This window comes from Aquila chrysaetos, chromosome 3, assembly GCF_900496995.4.
Source record: "Aquila chrysaetos chrysaetos chromosome 3, bAquChr1.4, whole genome shotgun sequence".
Taxonomy (NCBI): Eukaryota; Metazoa; Chordata; class Aves; order Accipitriformes; family Accipitridae; genus Aquila; species Aquila chrysaetos.
Genome location: NC_044006.1, coordinates 44113952 through 44125563, shown reverse-complemented (window position 1 = coordinate 44125563; position 11612 = coordinate 44113952). Strand labels below are relative to the sequence as shown.

Below are 11612 nucleotides of genomic sequence, written 5' to 3'. Positions count from 1 at the left end.
GTGCTCCTGAAGGACTGCACACCGTGGAAAGGACCCATGCTGGAGCAGTTCGTGAAGAACCGCAGCCCGTGGGAAGGGCCCACGTTGGAGAAGTTCGTGGAGGACTGTCTCCCATGGGTGGGACCCCACGTTGGAGCAGGGAAGAGTGTGATGAGTCCTCCCCCTGAGGAGGATGAAGCGGCAGAAAACAACGTGTGATGAACTGACCGTAAACCCCATTCCCCGTCCCCCTGTGCCGCTGGGGGGGGTTGGTAGAGAAGCCGGGAGTGAAGTTGTGCCCGGGAGGAAGGGAGGGGTGGAGGGAAGGTGTTCTGAGATTCGGGGGTTTTTTCTCATTACCCTACTCTGGTTGATTTGTAATAAAGCGAGTTAATTTTCCCCAAGTTGAGTCTGTTTTGCCCATGACAGTAAGTGGTGAGTGATCTCTCCTGTCCTTATCTCGACCCACAAGCTCTTTGTTATATTTTCTCCCCCCTGTCCAGCTAAGAAGGGGGAGTGATAGAACGGCTTTGGTGGGCACCTGGCACCCAGCCAGGGTCAACCCATCACAGGAAGACATTGGTGCAAACTGAAAAGAGTTGAAAATCATTGTAATATACTGGATCTAATTTAACTAAGTACTGGATCCAATTTAACTCACACTCTTTATGGAACATCTTTACCACTCCCAGAGGCAAGCAAAGGAATGTGAGGGTACCTCAGAATAAAGTCCTGTAGGTCTACCTGATTAAACAACCACCATAATCAATCCATGGCAATTGCACTTCAATAATTTTTTTTAAGTGGGGATCATGCAAGTCTAGATCAAAGCTTCGAGATTAAGGCAGCATTTACAGCAAGAATGTAATCTTACCATCTAACAGTATTAAAATGGGTTTTGGCCTTAATCTTTGTATGTTAATCCTACTTATGAAAACTATTTTCTATGCTGTTTGCAGTGAATCTTAGTGATATCCCCTGAGAAAAAAGAGAACAAATATTTACATATTTTATTTCAAGTTGATTACTTCACTATTTTTCCATTCTTTACAAAATTAGAAATTTCACACTAAAAATATGAATTCCTAAAATTTCAAAAATACACTGAACATTAGAAGTATATTAAAATAGACATAGGATTGATGAGAAATGTTTGTAAGGTAGCATGGGCTGCTAAGAGAGGTTGCTGTTATTTTCGAAAGTAGAAATTGTAAATTTATCAAAACCTCATGAAATTCATTTAGTGAAAGTTCAGTTTAAAAGAAATCCAAACTTGCTGAATTAGGAAATATGAGATTGAAGCACCCAAATGGCTTGGGACCTGCCCTACTATGGCTTTCAGAGGGTTTTCATAGCCTGGAAAATGTCTTCTGATGTTTCTGCCAGATGAGATCTATGTTGCTATGCTAAGGCTACACTCCATGAAAAACCGTTTCTTCACAACATCCAGTATGTTTACGTTCAGAAGTGTCTTTTCAGAAGAACTGAAGTAACATGCATTAAAACACCAAGTTACTGAGGAAAGCAAAATTGGAAAGGTGTTAAAAACTGTTTTCTTTTAGAGGTATTTCTTTGGCTACTTTTCAAAATATCTGAGAAAAGTAGCAGGTTTTAGTGATTTCTTTCAAAAAAATGTTTCCACACTTATTATAAAAAGTTTTTTGGAGTGAGAGGAATAGAACAGGGAATCTGCAGATACTGTCAAAATTCTGTTTTAAAGACATAAAGAGATTAAAAGGAAATAGTGCTGTCTTGTGTCAAACAAGACTTTTTAAAATGTTAATTACAGGTTTCACCACCATGAAGAACTTCAGGAGGTGTAGCTGATTACCTACATTTCAAAGGTAGCAAAAGTCCTAGGAGGACAGCAGAAGACAAGGTTTTGCCAGTTTTATAAGGAAGATGTGGAGACTGGAAGAGATGTGTCTTGCAGATGTGACTGTGCTCCTTTTGATACAGGAATCAGCCAAAGATTTGTCTTTTACTCAGATCTTTTCAGAATTTCTCTTCTTTGCCTGTGGGTAAGGAAATATTAATGGAATAGAGAGCAGGGGAAGGAAGAATACTAGCAGAGACTGTAATGATCAGCCAAACTCACTGTTTTCTCATAGGCTGTGTATAGGGCACCTGGGTGTATTGCTAGGGGAAAAGCAGAGCCCTACAAATAATTGTCCTCAGTGAAAGGAGACTGTTGTTTACCTTGCCATTCCCGTATATGTATCTGTATGCACAGACGCAGATGGTGGGAAACAGCTGACAGTATGGTTTATACTTGTTTAGATGGCTCGCTTCTGAATCTCACCTAGTGCCTCACTACCGCTGCTGAGAACACAAGCGTCTCACTCACCATTTGAATCAATTTTCTTTTTTTGAATTATTTTAATCGCTCTTGCTTAAGACCTGTCTGCATGGCAAAGTTAACATGAAACACACAAGGCTTTGTTTTTCAACTGGAAGATACAGTCTGCTTATAGCAACTCTCATTTGATTTTGATACTATCTTTTTCACAGCATTAAAAGTATATTTCTTGGAACTAGATCATGCTAACCTTTAAAAAATCAAGGCTATAAAAAATTAGGCTATATCTAAATTTTATCAAATGTGAGACACAAACCCTCACTGCTCACTCTCTTAACTGACCAAAAATCAGATGACTGTGCCGAAGTAACATCAACTCAAAACGAATATACCCTGTCACTCAGCTTCAAGCAGTGGTAGCTAGTAGAATTTTACTTTTAGACTCTGCATGCTGTGAATGAAGTCACATGGTCAGTCTCACTATCTGAAGGTTATCTGAAGGTTGTGAGTGGCAGTTGGACTAGATGATCACTGTAGGTCCCTCCCAACTGAAATATTCTATTCTATTCTTTGTTGTCTCAGTAGAGTACCTACAATGTATACTACACAACAGGTTTCTCTCTTGCTTTAGATCACTCATTTCTAAGATAATGAGCTTTTTCAGAATCTCTGTTAACTCTTTAAATATTTAAAACCATGAAAAAGCATTTAATTTGCAGAAATTGATGATGCAAATACAGGTGTACAGCAGGACCAATGGTGCATTTTCAGATTTTTGCATTTTAGTCAGTGTGCTAAATAACTAAATGAACTGCAGTTCTTAATAGGGAAATTTCATTTCACTGGAGTACCTGTCAACATTTTCTACATAATTTAAACCAGATGTTTGGTAACTTGCACAAAAAGTTCAGTATGATGGATCATAATGTCTTCTAAGTTCTTGCTTTCTGGAGGGAAATAGATTCAAAATATCTGGAGGTTAGTAACACACAGGAAGCAAAACATGTGGACCAATCCTGAGTAATCTTGATACTGAGTAAAGTTTGCCATCCAGATGCTGAAAAAGCAAGACATCCATTTGCATCCTGAAAATTGAAACATTAACCCATTAATCACTCATTGGAAATACAAATAATGGGGTTTGAGTCTTGAACTGTCTTGCATCCAAGACTTCAGTTCATACTTTTGCCTCTTAAGTCTAGCCCACATATGTCAGCCTGAATAAACTGATTCATATAAAAGTCACTTACACCATCAGTATTGCTCATTATATTAGCTGTCAAGAACATGAAAAGTCAACAAAATTTCAAATTGTTTCCCTTACAGAATGTTTCTTTGGTATACAATAATATCAGATACTGTGTGCACATGAATATTTATTTAAATTATCATATATCTAACATGTTCATTCATATTCCTAATTGTAATATTTTTAACTCTTTACAGAATAAGGGATGACAATTTTTTTTTTACGATGATTTGGAACAACTATGCTTGAATGAAAATTAGGTTTCATTTAAAAATGACCCCAAACAGAACCTGAGATAGTTAACTCAAGGCATGCATGTACAAGAGGAGAGGAGGAAAAGTTCAGTATGACACAGCATTTTGTTCTCCGATTTATTAAATCAAGCATCGTGTAATTGAGAAGTCCCTTTTTCAGCATGTCCTTCAGGATTTTAGAATTAGTAAATTCCATCTTTTTTTAACTTTCTGTAGGTAGAAAGAGGATAATGACATCATTACTGCTTGCTCTGTCAGATTTTAATCTTTGCATGAGCTAGTCATTAAATCGACCCAGTATAATATTCCCTCTGTTTCCATGGGAGACGCTGTGGCTGTCCAAAGCCGGGTTGGTGTCTCAGCAAAGATGCGGCTCCATGTGCTCACCCAGTGCCGTTACCAGTTCTGCGTTTCAGCTGATGTAGAAACTTTGGCACCAAACACACGCTGCTGTCAGCTACCCAACAGCAATCGAGATGGTCTCCAGCCAGGCTTCAGACACAAGGTTTCCTACATCATTGCTTGTTATAAATACTAGCAAAAGGTTACTCCACCTATTTAGGCTTCTACACCTTTCTCATCATTCTGACTACTGTGTGCATCACATATTAATCCTTAAGATACAGAAGAAAAAGCCTCTGTGAGGGGCTGCAGTCATATAACTCTGGGACCCTACTGTCATCCATGAAATGAATGACCTGCAGAGACAAACAGTTGTCACATATACAGCTACGCTTCCCCATTAGTAAATATTTTCCAGTAGCACAAATGTACATTATCTTTAAGGAACTTCAGCAAGACTCCCTGGAAGTGACTCACAGCCAGATCTTCCAATAAATCTGAAAGGGATCCCAAAGATCAGTTGCAGGCTGGGGAAATACTAAATACAAAGGATTCCAGGTGACCCAAATGAGATTTTACCATTTTAAAACCTCCCATAGTTGTATTTCTAGAGTCAAAGATTTGACTTGTGATATGTACAACACATAAAAAACTTAATACATGCTCTGTTTTTTTTTTTAAGGCAGCTCATAAATTTATTGCAGTCTTATGGCATACCATTCAGATTGATTTATGGGGCACAGCTCAGATTTTTTATAGCTGAATTACCAAGCACAAACCAGGTACACCATCCCATTAAAAATGAATTTACTATGGGAACTGCACATTGAAAGTTAAATAATGGCTTGATTTTCAAGCTGAAACTGAAATATTTGCTTTTCTGCCAACTAATCCAAAACAGTCTATGAATAATTACATTACCTTTGCTTTCAAAATGTTATTTATTTTCACTGAAGGTCATAGCCTTTGGGGAAAAATTACAGAATAATGAGCATTACTTTACATACTCTGACCTGTAGTGTCACCACTGTTACACCTTTGCACTGAAGGGTATGCTTATCTTGGCAAAAGAACTCAGTTATTCTGTTGGGGGTTTTTTTTTAACAATATGTTTATTTTATTTTAAAGGAAATTCTATATATGTATACATGCACATGAATAGCTACAATTCATATGAACTGCAAAGTCATCAATGGGTTCCAAATCAACAAAATCTAGAACAAAAAAGTTCTTAATGGTAGACCACATCATCACAACGTATGCTTAGTTCACATTTCACAGGAAGTAATCTTTTAGTAAATGTTCTAAAGAATAAGGAAAAAAAATGTGAGGTTCTCTTTTTCATACTCTTTCTCCCACCAGTCTGACCTACTATCATAAATTCAACTGTACAGACCTTTAAAGGAGAGATAAATGATCATAACAGAATGTAAAATGTTATAAGAATGACTCAGTGTAGGTATTTCTCAATGCTTCTATTCTGCAGTCTACAAGGATAAAAGCAAATTCCCTAGAACAGTGAAAATACAGGGTTCCAGCCTGATCAGCAGATACAGTCTTCATTTTTATTTCTAAAATTTTCTGAATGTTAAATTTATGATATGTTTAGGATTGAAGAGAACAGTCACTTTGAAAAGAAGTCCTATGTAGAAATTTTCATGAGATGATATGGAAACCTTGCCTGACATACCATAAGTGATAAAACAAGAAACTGTCTGATTTGGATGTATAGCAGCTCCTAAAATTAAAAAAAAAAAAAAGAGAGAGTAAAGGTAAATAATTTCCCCTCCTTGACATTTTTAGTTATTAGCAATTATTTATTTGGGGGACGATTTGAACTTGTGAACAAGTTATGACAATAACTGAGCATTTGAGCTGCTGTCCGTTCTGCTAGGTGAGGTGATTAGTTGACCCAGGGTTGAATCTTGCCCAACATACTTATTCATCACAGAATCTATTGTGAACTGAAAAGGATTCCCTTGTCTTCATCTACAACCTCATGTTGTTCATGGTCATGAAGCCTTGGAAGACCAGAGGAACTCATTGCATGGCTATACTTACTTTAACACACAGGTAGGATACATTTACTTTTGGTTTTCCCCTGTAGACTGCCTCCTCTATTCTGTTTCTTAAGCACGGTGGTTAATTTATCCGCATGCAACCCGAAGTCCCCTACCATAAACTCCTACACCATTTTCAAGCACACAGCGCCCATTGACAGCTTACAAAGTGGAGCAGGTGCTGACTGAATGCAGAAGAACAAGCTGTCTTCCCAGGCTGCTGCAATAGAGCTGAATTATACTAAAACTGCATAGTGCCTATAACCAGGTGAGTGACATCCTTACATACTCTCACTATGCATGGCTGGCCTTTAGAGGAAGTGCTTGCATGTCACAGAAGTACTTGTTTGATTCCACTTTTTCCCGATCTAGCATATATCCATGCAAGACCTAAGTCAGCTATCTGGTGTAAGGGTATGCTTCACATGTAGAGAATAATCAGCATGTTACATGCAGAAAGAACAATTAGTTTCTGTGGTTTTGTCTCATTTGAAAGAATTATAGTAAAAATATGCAGAATCAGCATTGCATGATCAAACCATCACTCTCCTTCATCCAGGTTTTCCTCACTTTTGGTCTGGAGTGGCCCCATTCAGCTGTGCATTTGGAAAGCATTCTGGATTACCCCATGTCTATGGCAAATGCTCTGCAGTCCTACTGCCAGGTACTTTATTGCCAGAAAGGAATTTGGTCCGATCTTCCCAATGCAGGGCATGGAATATAATTTGTTCTAGCCAACCTGCACGTTATGTTGAAAGGAGACTATGAAAACAAGGGCCAAAAGCTGAAAGATTTTTGTGATAGAAGACTAGGACAGAGGGAGCTACTAGACAATGAACTCCATAAAGAGGCACATCTGTATTTTTCTACAAGTGATACAGTGTACAAAAGAACATTTATAAAAAGTGCAAGTGTGAATGTGCATGCAGAGTACTGAGTGCTTCTAACCCATTGATTTATTATACCATTTGACAGTAGTTTCCCAGTAATGGATCATAGCTGCTAATGATGATTTTAAAGTGCAACCAGAATGAAAACAGGACTTCTTCTCTTTAATCTGCTATGTGTGACACACTACGGTAGATGTGATTTACTACCTGTGTTGTGAAATACCACAATTGGCCAGTGGTACAGAATGTGCTATAAAAAGATGGCATAGAGCTAAGTTATTTCATACCCTCCTTTCTAGCTTTCCCGCTGTGTTGGCAAGTCTTACGTTTATATGTACATATTCTTTTTAGAGATACTAATTGCTTGATTTTTATTTCCTGAGCAATTACTGACATTAAATAAATGTAAAAAACTTTATACAACACAGCGTATGTCAGTTTAGGCTTTGAAAATGTTGCCTCACATTCTCCTCTAGATATAAAACACTCCATATAGACAGAAATTGTAAATGACTCTCTCATTATGCTTAACAATAGGCATCTGAATCGTCTACTTGGTGAACCTGATGCAGTTCTTGGGGAATTTGGGGCCCTTAGAACCAAGTGTACTGAAGAGACTGTCAGTCAGTGGGCTCAAGCAAGTAATGTTAGATAATCAGTGACAAAGGTGAGGGACTACACCACCCGCCATGCAGACAAAGGGTTAATTCATGCTCTATTTTCTCAACTTCCCTCTCCAGGACTTGCACAAATATTTTGGAGGAAATGTCAAAGAACCGCTGGTGGGAGAGGAGAGAGGAGAATATCTTTGGGAAAACTGGGTTCCGAGTTCAAAGTTCCTTGGAATAGCATGGTTTTGTATGTCCAAATCTAGAAAGGGCTTTCAGGTATTTCATTTTGTCTTTCTACCATTGTTCTCACAAACACAAACCTGGAAGAAGCTGGAGAACTCACCTTGTATACTCAAAAAAGGTAGTAAGCTCATTTCAGAATTATATATATAAATATTCATTCCAAATCTCAGTCTCACCTTGCACCTTCCGTCATGAACCTATAACATTCTTACTTTTTAAATTTTCCTTACCATGAGTTCAAAGGTCAACTTAAGCAAAGTTGATGGCAGCAGAGATCAACAAAAGAGGAGACTGGACACAGTATTATGGACACAATTTATATTCAGAAAATGAAAAAAGAGACTGCCTTTGGAGAACTAACATGACACACAACCAAGTTGCATAAGAAAGGGAGCATTTCATCCACTCTTTCTTTCCTGGTAGCATTTTGGTAGCTATTTTCCTAAATCGTTCCATCTTTTTTTGCAGGTTTCAGCTCATTTTCAGACCAGCAGCAAATGATTTCTCCACAACTCAGTTTTACATCCACAGCCACCCGTCGTGAGAAAGAGCTCACCTACCTCGGGATATGCCAAGTATCAGTTCTTCTAGGTATCTTTTTTTGTTGGGTAAAGAAGAAATACAGTGACAGCCTCCCATATGGGGTGTGGGGGAGAAAATCAGTACATTACTGCCCAAATCTCTGCTCACTTCCTCAGTCAGAGGGAGAGGGTGACCTTGTTTTCTCTGCTGCATTGTCCAATTGTAGTTTGAACTCCCATTTCACACACTTGCAGAGCAGATCCACTGCTTTGTCTGTTCTCATTTGTTACAGCCTTTTTGGCATGTTTTCCTTATCTGCAATTCATATCTCATAAAGCATTTTTTGCAGGGAGAGAACCTGTTTACAACAGAGCCACTGTACAACTGATAAGAAATGAGCCATACGCTCACCTAAATCACTTATTCTGCTTAGTAACTAGAAAAGCAGAAATGGTGTTGAAGACTCTTTGCATGAAAGCCTCTTGCTTTCTGCTATCGTTTACTTAAAAGTCAGAGCGATGGTCTTTTCCCATAATCCTGACCCAGGCATGGGCAAGGCAGGTGCTTTCTCTGCAGGACCATGGAGAGTGCCTTCCTCCGCCCCAAGGGGCATCCCTCTGCTCCCAGTACTTAGTAGGACATATTTCAAGAAAATAAATATTTTCAGAGTTGGGGGGAAAGGGTACGGGTATGGGTATGGCTATGGGTACCCACCCTGTTAAGCTGGAGACAAGGCAGATATATGTGCTGGTGATTTAGGGGTGAAATTGCCCTCAGGGAATGTTTTCTTTTCCTCAGTTCACTATACACTCCACACTTCATGCCTCTTATTCTTTGCCTGCAATAGGAAAATAGGAAAATAGTTTGCTTAAGGCGATTTTGATAAACAGCCTAGTTTTTATGTATTTTTGAAGTGCTATCCTGAAATGGGACTTTTAAATCTTTTGGTAGCAGAGAAAGGTCTTTGACTCCTCCTTTCCCCACTGAGAGCTGCATAGAGACACTTTACCTGCCATTTACCTTTGCTTGTATTGTTTACATCCCTCAGTCACGGTCACATAACTTTCTTATGGCAACAATAGCAACTGCACACATGGGCAGAGTTTTACAGAAATTATAATGTGTTTCTACCTGGCAGCTACAGTGGACAAGCCTCCTCTCTGAGGATGTTAGCAACACTCTGTGGATCCCAGCATGAAAACTTTTGTTTTAGATATTAATGAGTATAATTGTCTCTGAAGATTGACTCTGGAATCTATTCCATTTTGGGGGATTCTTTCCTCAATTTTCCCAATAGTGGTTTCACTAAAAATCTCAATATTGGAATGACTTAATAAAGTCCTAAAAACAGGAGAGTGAGTGTGTGTTACCATACATGTTCAGCAATGTACAATCAATTTTAAATTGAAAAGTATCATTCAGATCACTTTTTATCTCACAGTTTCATTGTGACGATCAGCTGGGAGAGCTGAAGTGTCTCCTGCTTTTCAGTGACTTACAAGATTAAACTATGTAGGGCCAAGAATGCACAACAGGATTCTTTTCAACACTTAATCAGAAAACAAACCCACAATATTCCTTATCAGAGGCATTATTCCTCACCAACACACAGCACTGAAATTGCTTTAGGCATTCTCGTAAAAGCAATTGTTGTTATAAAGGGAAACACAAGCAAAGGGGGAAATGTTCAAGGGCTGATGTTTTCTCTTCTTTAACTGACAGGTTTCTTGAACATTTAGTTGGCTTTTTTGTCTCATACCTGCCAGACAATTTATATTCCAGCAGATAAGATTCCTGAAGAAAAAGAACTCTGAGCACAATACAGCCAGTTTACTAACTAGGTGTCAAATGGCTGACTATTGACACACAAAGAAAACACTAATTCTCAAAAAAGGCTGCTAAAAAAAGTGAGCAGAAAAATGGCAAATCTGAAAAAAAACCCCATCTTCTTGCACATGAATAACATACACAGATACAGTGCACATGAAAACACACAGATTATATATCAGTCAGCATGTGCATGGAGGACGGACCAGATGATCACTTTACATCCGTTCCAACATTCCTCCTCTGTGATTCTCTGTGTGTGAAAGTGCACACATCCATGCATAAAACATTCTTGTCAACTAAGGATAGAACATGACAGGCATTTAGTTACAGGTTATTAGTGATTTGAAAGAGAAGGTGTAAAACTGGACTCTAAGCACAGCTGCAGAAAAGATTTTTTTATTTTTAAGAGAAAAAAAGAGAACACTTCATAGTACTAGAAAACAACAGATCTGAAAAAGTTCCAAAAGAATACCTGAAATTCCAGATTCTTTTCTAAGGTCTTAGCGAAAACCTCTTTGTAGTTGCTGGCATTAAAGAAATGCTATACAGCCTGAGCAAATCTAATGCCTCTATTCAAGACTGTCTCAAAGGAATGAAACCAACTAAAAGATTAGATGGAATCTGAGTTTTAGACCAGAAATTCATTCGTAACAGGATTCCCTTTAATAGCAAATGCTATTTAATATTATTGATGTGGGCGTTACGGTACCCAAAAGCATGTCACTTCCCTCGAAGAGCTCTATAATTCTTTTAGTAAGATGACTGTAAAGAAGTCCCCTTCTTCTTTGATAACTGACCCAGAGGGCATTTACTGAGTTCAAAGAGAAGGCACAGATATAATTTTTTCCCCTTGTAAAGGAAATTTACACAGAAGAGAGAGCACAAAGGATCTCACTTTATTCCCTCATACAGATGTTTGATTTAATATGTATATCATGAATAATGTTTCTTTTTCTGAGCTGTTGACTCAGCTTTACTTAGATGCATATTATCATATATAATTCCCAAGCAAGTGATGGCATAACCTTGTATGTTATATAGGCTCATCCCAAAACCCATTCTTTTTGAGGCAGCTGCCCCAGAAAACAAAAATATGTATCAAAAGCAGCAGAAGATGTTGGTGCTGACTTCAAGGAGTAAACATAACTGTACAAGTCAATATGGCAATGCATTGGACTCAATGTAGCCATTTAGCTCAGAGAGAAATACAGGACTAAGCCCTCCAAAAATGAAAATGAATCTGTGAATCTTTTTTTCCTTTCTCTTGATTCCTCAATATTGTTAAAGTCTGGGACATGTTCAGACTATCAGTGAAATATCTGTTCTGGGACAG

General features: G+C 38.3%; 1 long non-coding RNA gene across 3 annotated transcripts in view; it reads right to left on the bottom strand.

The window, feature by feature from the left end:
- Nucleotides 1–3987: 3987 nt before the first annotated feature.
- Nucleotides 3988–11612, bottom strand: part of LOC115339210 — a 35415-nt gene continuing 27790 nt past the window's right edge. For 2 of the 3 annotated variants that reach the window (XR_005932036.1, XR_005932035.1), the window contains exon 4: nucleotides 3988–9287. This is a non-coding gene — a long non-coding RNA (uncharacterized LOC115339210). The remainder of the gene's footprint in view (nucleotides 9288–11612) is intronic. The other variant, XR_005932037.1, reaches the window with a different exon arrangement.